Genomic DNA, 10628 nt, shown 5'->3' with positions numbered 1-10628 from the left:
TAAAAAAAAAAAAATTCTAGACCTGGTGGCTGTAAAGAGAAGCTTGAAAGTGTGACTTGAGTACACCCAGAAGGCAAAGAATGTAATATTAAAAAAAAACTCTTGTTTTTTGTTTTTGTTTTTTAAGAGGTCTGGCTCCAGTGTTTTGAATGGCTGGGCTAGGCAGCTCTGCAAATGACCTAATTGCACTGTGTGATGTTTTGTAAAATGAATAACACTTCCCAAGCTCACCGGGGCATGGGGAGCAGTTTTGGGAGGGACTCAGTTATTGTGCTGCAGCATAGGTGTGTGTATGGCGGGGGCATAAAACACCCAAGCAAACTAGGAGGCTAAAGGCCACACCTGACCTCCACAGAACGGCACTAGTTATAGCTATCTCCTCTTCATAGAGCAGGTGTGCCCCATGGAAATCCCATGCAATAGCCAGATGTGAGCAGCCTCTCTCCCACTCTGGCACCACCCTATTCGCTCTTACTAATTATTTGAGATGCCCTCAGAGAGATGAGCCCAGTGGTCTTTGCTCCCTATTGCTGCTAATGTTGGAGTTTTGGGGGTGTTTACTTCCACCCCTGGAGCTTTATGGGATGCCTCCAAATCATCTGCGGAGAGCAGTAATCTGTTCCCCTCCCCAGCTCTCCTTCATCTGTGGGAGCAGTACAGGGCCACTTCTCTTCTGCTAGCCAGAGATCTGTCCCAGAAACACTTGCATGCAGTTATCAGAGAAAGTGAAGGGAGCTGAGTCTTTGAGGCGACTATCTGGCATACACCAGCCTGAAGGAGCAAGTGCTGATCTGGAAGTGAAATTGCCCTGCAAAGAAGCTGAGGAATTGCTAGAGTGGTTGAAATACAGAACAAATGTTATGCATCTCACCATATACACTCAAGCATTGGCCATATGTGTGGTATGTATGGGTTTACATGCTGAAGTGAACCACCAAGAGAGACCTTTCCTTTTTTTTGCACCGTGCTCTGTAGTTTACAGGATGATGCACTGAGCAGCAGACCATCAGACATGGAGTTCTAACGCTAGCTTTTCCACTTGACTAGTGTTAATACTTCTGTACAGTAACCCTTATTATTAACAAAGCCACAGGTTATAGGAAGAAGCAACTGTTTGTCACCATCGTCCAGGTGGGAATTTGCACCAGGTCAGTCAGGTGGAGCTAGGAGTGGAACATAGGACCCTGGTTTGCCAGGTCTAATTTTCATCCACCTTGCCATATTGCATTTCAGAAGAAATGGATGTGCCAAACGGTGCATGTCTCCACTGAAGTCAGTGAGCCAGTGCCGTTTCACACCAGCTTTGGCGCTGCAAATAAAGAGAGATGAAATAAGGGCGTCTCTTAAAGTTAAGAGCAGGTTTTTTTAATTTTAAATGTTCCTGTTTGCACTCTATGATTTTTTACACTATATTTAATGAACAATACCTGGGATTTCTTGTTGAGAGTGTACAACTAGAAAATCCACGTCCCTGAATCCAAAATATTGCTAACTAGAAGGGGTTGAAAATCTTCTCTCAACTTTTTAAAAACATAAGAGCTTGTATTTCTAAACAAATTCTCATTTAATTTAAAATTTTCCATCTAAATAAATAAATCAGTTTTTTGAAAATCAAGGAAATATTCAGGTTTTTTAAAACTGAAAAATGTTCAACTTTTGGTAGAAAGTTCTGGTTTTTGAGAACTGAAATTTTTCAGACAACCAAAAAATTATTTGTTTTTGAAAACCATGAACTGATTTGCTGTTCTGTTTTTGTTTAAGACAAGTAAACGTCTATAATTTCTTTGTGGGGTAGGAACTAATTATTTCATTCTTTCTAAATTGTTCAGTGTTACCATTTTCAGATCAGCTCTGTTGCTAATGTTGTGGAGTTAAGAAACAAACAGGCTTACTTAAATGATGACACTCTAAAAAATTTACCCCACCCTCACAGTTGTTTCCACAGGCGTCCTGTTATAATTAACCGTATTGGGATGTGATCATGATGTTGGAGCTAACACTCTGCTCTTGTGAGAAGAACCAGGAAATAATAGTCAAACTTTTGGTTTCACATCTCAGAGTTAAAAAGGTCATTCATTGATGCATCAGGGTTGGTTCCTGCTGGAGTCTAGTTTTTTTTTTCCCTAACGGTATGGTCTCCAGTGCAGCTTCTTACAAAGTTGCATCCTGTTTAACTTGTGAGTTCTGGCACTATATCTATCTGAGATGATCATCAGTCAGTGTAGAATGAAGTTGCTAGGCAAATATTTAGTCAGGGAGCCAAGCCATTGAGGTAAAAGAAACTAACACTGATGAATCCAATATTGATGCATCATGATCTGCTAGTTACAGCAGGGCATTGGGAATTAGGAGACTTGAGCCTTGTTCCTGTCTCTGGCGCTTCTTGTCTGATAATGTTTATAGAGTTCTTTGAGATCCTAAGGCACTATATGAGTGAAATTCTGGCTCCGTGGACATAAACAGGATTTTTGTCATTCACTTCAGTGGGGCCAGGATTTCATCCTAACTCCTGATGTAGACTGTTTGAGAGCCAGATTTTGAGACCTTTACTCATGTCTGAGTGACACCTGATTTCATGAGTTGTCCCATTGTCTTCAGTGGAGTATTCATGGAGTGGTGTTATTCACCGTGAATATTGGAATTTGGTCTTCATTTATTATGGGCCCATATAGTGTGCATGGTGATTTAGTGTCTTCCACCTTGCTGAGTTGGCTAACCATAGGTGAGTATTCATTTAGCAAGGTGAAATTGTTTCTCTCTACCATTACTTTCACAAGGAGGAGCCCTGACCCGGAGATGCTAGAATCATGAGCAAACATCTGGGGGCTTTCAAGGAGAACCAGGAAATGAGAGGGAACAAAACTAGAAAAAGTCCTAAAACCCAATAAAACTTAAAAAAAAAAAAAAGAGTCAGTGACGTGAACTTGGTGAGTAAATCATAGGATGGGCCACAGGGTCAACACAGAAGGCTAACAGTGCCACTTACACATGTCTAAGATAATAAAAAGTGCAACTTACGTTATTTACAATGCCCATAAAGACAAGTCCCTTGTTTCCGGAAAAAGCCAGGACTCACAGTATGGAATTGCTTGGCAGTCTGCCTGGGGCTGGGGTTTGCTGGTTTCCTTACTGGAGAAAGGAAAGGGTTAAGCGTGTTGTTTTTTTTGCTATGCTCTCAGATAGTTCTGTATTATGTCCAGGTGGCGTGACGTGTGAACAGACGAAAGATAAAAATCGTAGAGGAAATGGCTCTGTCTGAGCCCTGATCACGACGCCTTGTGCTGACCCCACAACCCGAGCTCCATCAGTCAACTTGTCCTTCCCTTGACTTTTCACCCCATGCTCCACTGCTGCTTCTACTCCATGAAAGAGGAGAGTTAAAAAATGCCCTAGCCCTATAACTAAGAGAGGGTCTAATACACAGGTCACGTTCTTTCTGCTGGAGCCTTTACCAGAAAACTGAGCGCTCTAACAGACCCCTGATCTCTCACATTATCTTCCCCATAAAAGGGAAAAAACAAGCAATTACCCTCACTTATCTGAAGAAGTGAGTGCAAACTGGACTGGAAACAGAGGGCCAGATCCTCACCAGCTGAGGATAACAGAAGTAGTGATATTTTGGCCACCTGTTATGCAGCCTTTCATGCTGGGATCTGGAATTTTGTTCAAAACCATTCATCAAACAAGATTCACCCCCCCACCCGGACATACTCACACAATGAGGAGATGGAAAAGGATTGTATGGGTATCACTTACCCCCTCCTGGAGCTGGCTGCATTTCAGAGATGGAGTAAGAGAGGAAGTGCAGAACATTGTCTTCTGGACATCTCCTTTCCAAGGATGCCAGCACAAGGATGTCACAATGCCTCTGGGAGATTGGCACCTGCATGGAGAGCATCTGGCTCATACTCAGCCTGGGCAAGACGGGAGTGATGCTGATCAGAAGAGGAAAGATCGTCGAGCAAATAGCTGAGACTCTGACCCCTCCTTCCATCCATGGCATCTGCCAAGTGGCGTGAAGCCTCTGGGTCCTGCTGCCATCATCATTAATTTGAGACAAACAGATGCCATCAATGGCAAAAATGCCACCCTGAGGAACCACCTATCTCCCTCTGCCAGACTGCCACAGCTCTGCTCCAGTTTCTGTTGTGGCAGAGGCACGCTTTCCAGCTTACTCAGAGATCTTCCTCTGAAAGCATATCTCTCTCACCAACAGAAATTGGTCCAATAAAAGATATTACCCCCTCCCTCATCTTGTCTGTATAATGTCCTGGGACCAACACAGCTACACCAACCCTGCCTTCAAGAGTGGGACCCCCCCTTCATTACAGAGGAGAGGGGGCAGTTGGTAAGGTGGCGGTGGTGAGGACTCTTGGATTCTGACTGGAACTTGGTCTAAGACAGGCCAGGTTTGGTGACTCATTGGGAGTGCTGCAGCAGACAGCTATTTGATTGGTAGGGTTGATGGACAAGGCAGAGGGTGCACGCCTCACAACAATGAAAGGGTTGGAAGGAGTTTTCAGTAGGTGGCTAGTTGAGTTCCTTACACATCAGTTTGACTATATTCGTTTACTTTTAAGTAAACAGGTGCAACCTGCATGTAGACGAGCTCACAGAGGTTGATAACTCTGCTTTTGCCTCCAGGCTCTGTCCTTTGGCTCAAGCAATAGAGGAGGCTGGTGCTTTTAGATCCAGACATGCCTTGAGGTCAATCCCCACAGCTGACTCCTCAAGGGAGTTCTTATATCTGGTCTCGGTGATCCATGCACTTGCCATCTCTGGCACAGATCACCGTAATTCATTGTATCTGGGACTGAAAGTGGCTGGAAATCACACGGAGGTTCCATCTTGTGCAGGCCAGAGCAGCTTGCCTCCTCATGTTGGGCTGCTGCTCATCCAAACTTTGAGGTTTGCCTCATATAATCACTCATTTTACTTTCCCGCTCTCACATGCATGGTGGTAATAACAGCAACAGGCACCAGTCACTCCCAGGAGTGCCAGCCTGAAGCATAGGTGAGCAATGAAAGTGTGCATGTCCCTTTCGAACAGAGAGGGAGAACTTTAACTAGCATAGCTCCTCCATCTCCTTCACAGAAAGCAAGCAGACAGGAAGGGAAAAGTACCGGGTAAGTCCTGTCTATGGGCAAAGGTAGCCCTTCAGTTTAATATAGGATATAATGAAAGTCACAGAAGATAGGCCCATAAAACTGAGCCCGGGGTCTGAAGGGTCAGAGGCTTTCCTGACACCCCAGGTGGGTGAAACAGGCACACAGCCCCAATGCCTGCAACATCCTCAGGCAGGTATCATCTTCTAGAGATAGACAATCCTTTCCAAGCAGATAGCCACTGCCTGTAGTGTGGCGTGGTCAAGTCACCATTCTAGGAACCAAGCCCCTTTATTGGTTGAACCAAGCTGTGGTGATGCCCAGTGATCACATTTTAATGTGAGAGATGATAGAGCCCTGGAAAATAATGTGTGCAAAGAGGAGATGGTTTTGAATGTCAGCCAAAGTGCAAGGTTTGCCTGGGATTTTGTGGGGAGAGGAGAGGAAGGTGTGAAATTAGCACAGGCGATATCCACCACCAGCCTTCTCTGGCATGGGAATGTGGGTTCCAGGGGCTGGGCTGCCTGAGCAGAAGTATCCCTGGAGTATGTTTGAAGAGGACACCTGGGAATCCCAGCACCCTTAACATATTCATTTCAGGGAAGCAGCATTATTGGCCTCCTACAAAATACAGTTGGGGGTCCCAGAGTGAATTCAGAGTGGGGAATACAAATGAACAGAAGTCTATGAGGAAGGGAGAGATCCAAGCTGGGCTCGTGGCTGTCTGTGTTTATTGGAAATTATCTAAGTACACATGCCGACTAGGTACAGCTTTCATGCACCTGGCAAGTTGCCTAAGTGGCCCCTTGGTGTCACAAAAGGAAGACAGTCTCGATTATTAAAATCAGATGGCAAAGAGCATCAGAATAATTCCTAAACATGAGAGAGAGCGAGACCGCTCCTGATGTTCATTGTGCTGAGAAGGAAATACAGCGAGCTCTTTAGTGGATGCAAGTCAGCACTGCCCCCATGGAGCTTCTGTTCCTGGTTTCCTGTATGACCTTGGGCAAGTCATAGCACTGCTCTGTGCCTCAGTTTCCTCCCCCTCATACAGGGATAATATTTGTCTACCTCTTGGAGACACTATGAAAATAAATAGATTCAAGTTTGCAAAGGTGCTTTGAAATCCACAGCTGGGAGGCATTAAAGAAGGGCAAAGTTTTAGTACTAACATGGATATTTACTGGAGAATGATGTGAAACTAGAAGCAGCAATGTTGTAGGCTGGATTTATTAATGGATATATGTACACTGAAGTGGGAGGTGTAATTCCAGCTCAAGGAGACATGCCCACGTTAGCTCTGATTGAGCTAGCATGCTAAAAATAGCAGTGGAGCCATTGTGGTAAAAGGGACTAACTGTCTCGAGTACGGTCCCATTCAAGACGTAGGCACATTCTTGGGCAGGCAGAGGGGAATTTGCCTGCTCTGCTGTGGCTACACTTCTTCGTTTAGTGTACTACCTTGATCAGAGCTAGACTGGGAATATCTCCTCGAGGTGGAAACTACACCTCCAGTTCCAGTCAGTCAACATTTGGGTGTTAACTAATCCTCCAATTCTATTGCAAATTTTCAAACTGCTACATTCATGGCACTCCAGAAGTATATCCGTGTTGTGCTGCACTGGGTCTGACACAGATATTCAGCAGTTGTCACCTGGACCCTTTGCTAGTATGTGTTAAAGAGATAATTAGAATAAGCAATTCTGTTAATCAAAACCCGGAGAAGTGTTTCCTCCTCCAGATTTTTTTTATGAACTTGTCCCATAGAGAAATGCTTAATATTGGTGCAAGTTGGTATGCCCAGCAGTGGGTGCATCTGTGAGCTGGCTACACAAAGGGAATCAGAGAGAGGGTGGAGAGTGTCTGAAACTCTGGCTTCATGTGAGCCATGTGAGCATCTTAGAACCAGGCTGTGCAAACCTTAATGCAGTATTTGGGAAGGGTGGAAACGTAAGTGCTTTTGTTATTGATGCAGGGAGATACAAGAGCGGAGGAAAGATTTCCTCAGTCCTAAAGGATTACTTGGATTGTGAGCTCATAGGGAAATTGTCTGTTCATGTGTGTAAAACTCTATGCATACCAAGGATGTTGTATGAATAAATTACAATAGCAATCATCTGAAATCCATTGGATCATGTCATGTCAATAGTGAGGATCTTGTCTTTGCTCAGTGGAGTTACCCTAGCAGAGGAGTAAGAATTAGGGGCCATTCATCCCAAAAAGGAAGTAAAATATTCACTGGGTTAGGTGATTCAGAAGTGGCTGAGGTTCTGAATTTAGCTACAGAGTTTAGTAGACCCAGACCCAACGTAATAACTTTAATGTCTCCATGCTCTACAGCTGTACCATGGGAGACCATGCCCTGGGGACAGAGGGAGGTGGAAGAAGAGGGGAAACAGCACAAAGAACAGACTGGTCATCACCCCAGCAATTGGCCCCTTCTACTTTTGTGGCCATGGTTTCCTGGAAAGCACAGCTGATGGAGGACACAGCGATCTTACTGCTTGAACGTTGTCTTGCCACAAGTCAATGTCCTATCATTCCAGACTGCCATTAGAGGTAATTGAAAAATGCCATGAATTTTTCTTTGCTCAAAATTTGGCAATATTGTGGGTTGTTTTTTTTTTTCTAAAACTCACAGCGAAAAATTTTTGGCTTTCCAATGAAAAATCAAAACACGTTCAGTTTTCCAGTTCCCCCACTTTCTCTTCCTTCTGTCCTACCCCTTCTCTTTCAGTGGCAAGATGGAAAAAGAGGGAGATATGGAGAAAAGGAGAAAAAACTTAGCTTTTGAAAACTGAAATATATGTACACTCTTTTTGCTTCTGATGGAAAACTAAAAAAGTTCAAATGATTTTTTTTAAAAGAAAAAAGACCATTTCCCCATGGCTTCTGTGGAGTATTTTTGACTAGCTCTTGAACTTGAATTAGCCTTGCTGGGATTTAGTGCAGTGAGTGCAAGCAGGGCTGCTTTGAACAAAATATTTTATTTTCTCCATAACTCTTCATTCAGCCCCACAAAGAAACATCATTTCTATACCAACCAGGGCAAAACCTCCTTATTCCCCAAAAAGGATGAGTATGAAGATGTGACAGACTATTCCTCTGTGTTCACACCCTACACTCTGTTGTACTAACGTTTGCATAAGATATGCCTTGTAAGGTATTATTTGAAAGCTCATGATTTGCCAGTCAGTATTGTCCTGATAAAATGAGTGTGACAACATTGTATGTAAAGTTATAAGATATCCCTGTATGATGTTATTAGCGCATGTTCCAAACCCCACAACGCTGCCCAGACAAAGGTTAGCATACAGGTTGGTCCTAGACATAGCAATGTATGCACTGCTTAATTTGAATTTAAGCAGTAAACAGAGTCATCAAACAGGAAGGAAAACAAAGAAAGCTCAAACAGGTGAGAAAAAGCCAACAGGGAACATCCTTCCACACAGGTGCTTTGTCTCCTAATGCCCAGCTGGAAATGTTTGTCAAGAGAGGGACTGAAACTATAAAAGGGTGGGACAAACCCCCTTCTCTCTCCCCCTGCCCCTTGCATTCACTGCTGCTGAAGAGAAGAAGAAAGCAGCCATTGGATACTGACCTAAGAGTTTGGTCAGTAATCTGCTGGAGCATGGGGTGCAAAACTTTGTTTGAATCTAATATAGTTTGTTAAGTTAGGCATTAGTGATGTCTTGTCTTTATTTGACTTGTAACCATCCTGACAGAACAAATAATAGTCTCAAGTTACAATGGGGGAGGTTTAGGTTAGATATTAGGAAAAACTTTTTCACTAGGAGGGTGCTGAAGCACTGGAATGGGTTACCTAGGGAGGTGGTGGAATCTCCTTCCTTAGAAGTTTTAAGGTCAGGCTTGGCAAAGCCCTGGCTGGGATGATTTAGTTGGGGATTGGTCCTGCTTTGAGCAGGGGGTTGGACTAGATGACCTCCTGAGGTCCCTTCCAACCTTGATATTCTATGATTCACTTCTGACTGTTAGACCTCATTACTTCAGTTCTCAGCCTCTCTCCAGAGGGCTATCCTATGCCAAGCCTGGTTGTGCTTTACATAATGTAGGTGATTGTTCACTGGGAACTGGACTCAGATTACACAGAGATTGAGATGAAACTATCTATTAGAGAGAGGCCTGCTAGGAAAAAATAGATCTAATTTTAATTGTTTTTAATTGCCTATTTTTGGAAGGCCAGACCCTTGTTTGCAGAAATCATTTGCCACAGGCCAGGTTCTGACTGATAATCTGCCTCCTCTTCTTAGCAGCACTCTTGCATCTGGGCCCATCTTGTGCCTGACCTTGCGCCCAGTGCAGTACAGGACTGTTAGGAGAATTGCTGCACTACTGAAACTGTTAAATCAAGTTCATGAAGCCCATCTCCAGCAGATGCATAGGTAGTAACCCCTGTTGTCCAGGCCGATGGCCCCTCTTTCTGGGTTCTAAAGGCAAAGACTGTGTGTGAACTCTACCAAATGCATCTAGATGCATGCATTGCTCATTCCTTCCAGTCTCCCTGACTAAGAGCTCACAGTCAGTCTGCTGAAATTCCTTTGGCATTATTAGGAGAGATGATCCACATTAGCTTGTTACAACATCAGGGCATGTCTCAAGTTCTCATTGTTTTCTCCCATGCAATGGCAAGAGTTCTGCTCAGCTCTTGGCAAAAACCTGGATCCTTTATCACCGTGTCAGACATCTTTCCATGGTGCTCTCCAGGGTTAATGTTTGCTTGAGCTGACCCCACTTTGGCATCCGTTGCCTTAAGAACATCCCTTTCGGGAGTCCATCCATTAGCTAGTCTTGCAGTGCTACTCTGAACATTGCCCTTGCTTGCATTGTCAGCCAACTGCTTTGCTCCCCATAACCTAGGCCTTTGTATTCAGCTTACTCTGTCTCCTCAAACTTCTGTTTAATTTTAATTACTCTTTCTCTCTGCCTCGTATCTCAGTTGTTATCACTGATATTCGGCCATATTCCTTTGTCGGGGCTTCTCCTGATCTGCTAAAAGCAGATGCAGACTGCAGTGGCAACATACAACACAAGGAATCACTTCAAGTATTGTGTTCCGTCCCGAGCCACCAAAATGCAAATGGCTGATATAAACAGGCCTGATATAAACAGTGAAGAATTTTGACTGGCTTTAACAGCCTTGGTAATTGCAATGCCGTGTTTCTAACAAAAAGGTTTACACAATGACAAATCTTTCTGCCAGGTGTTGTCTGCAGCAATAAGGGCCAGGTTCAAGCAGTGAGGGGTCTCTCTTAAAACCATGTATCTGAGGAAGTGGGTATTCACCCACGAAAGCTCATGCTCCAAAACGTCTGTTAGTCTATAAGGTGCCACAGGATTCTTTGCTGCTCTTAAAACCAAAGCACCACCCAGAAATTCTGGGATCACTAAGTCCATTTCCTGAGAGCCCTTCACAGGCAATACTGCCCCACTAACAAGCACTAAGGCTGTATGTGAAACAAGAAGAATTTATTAGGGATGAGGGCAACACAGCATCAACTTGG

This window comes from Gopherus evgoodei, chromosome 8, assembly GCF_007399415.2.
Source record: "Gopherus evgoodei ecotype Sinaloan lineage chromosome 8, rGopEvg1_v1.p, whole genome shotgun sequence".
Taxonomy (NCBI): Eukaryota; Metazoa; Chordata; order Testudines; family Testudinidae; genus Gopherus; species Gopherus evgoodei.
This window is presented reverse-complemented; position numbering follows the sequence as displayed.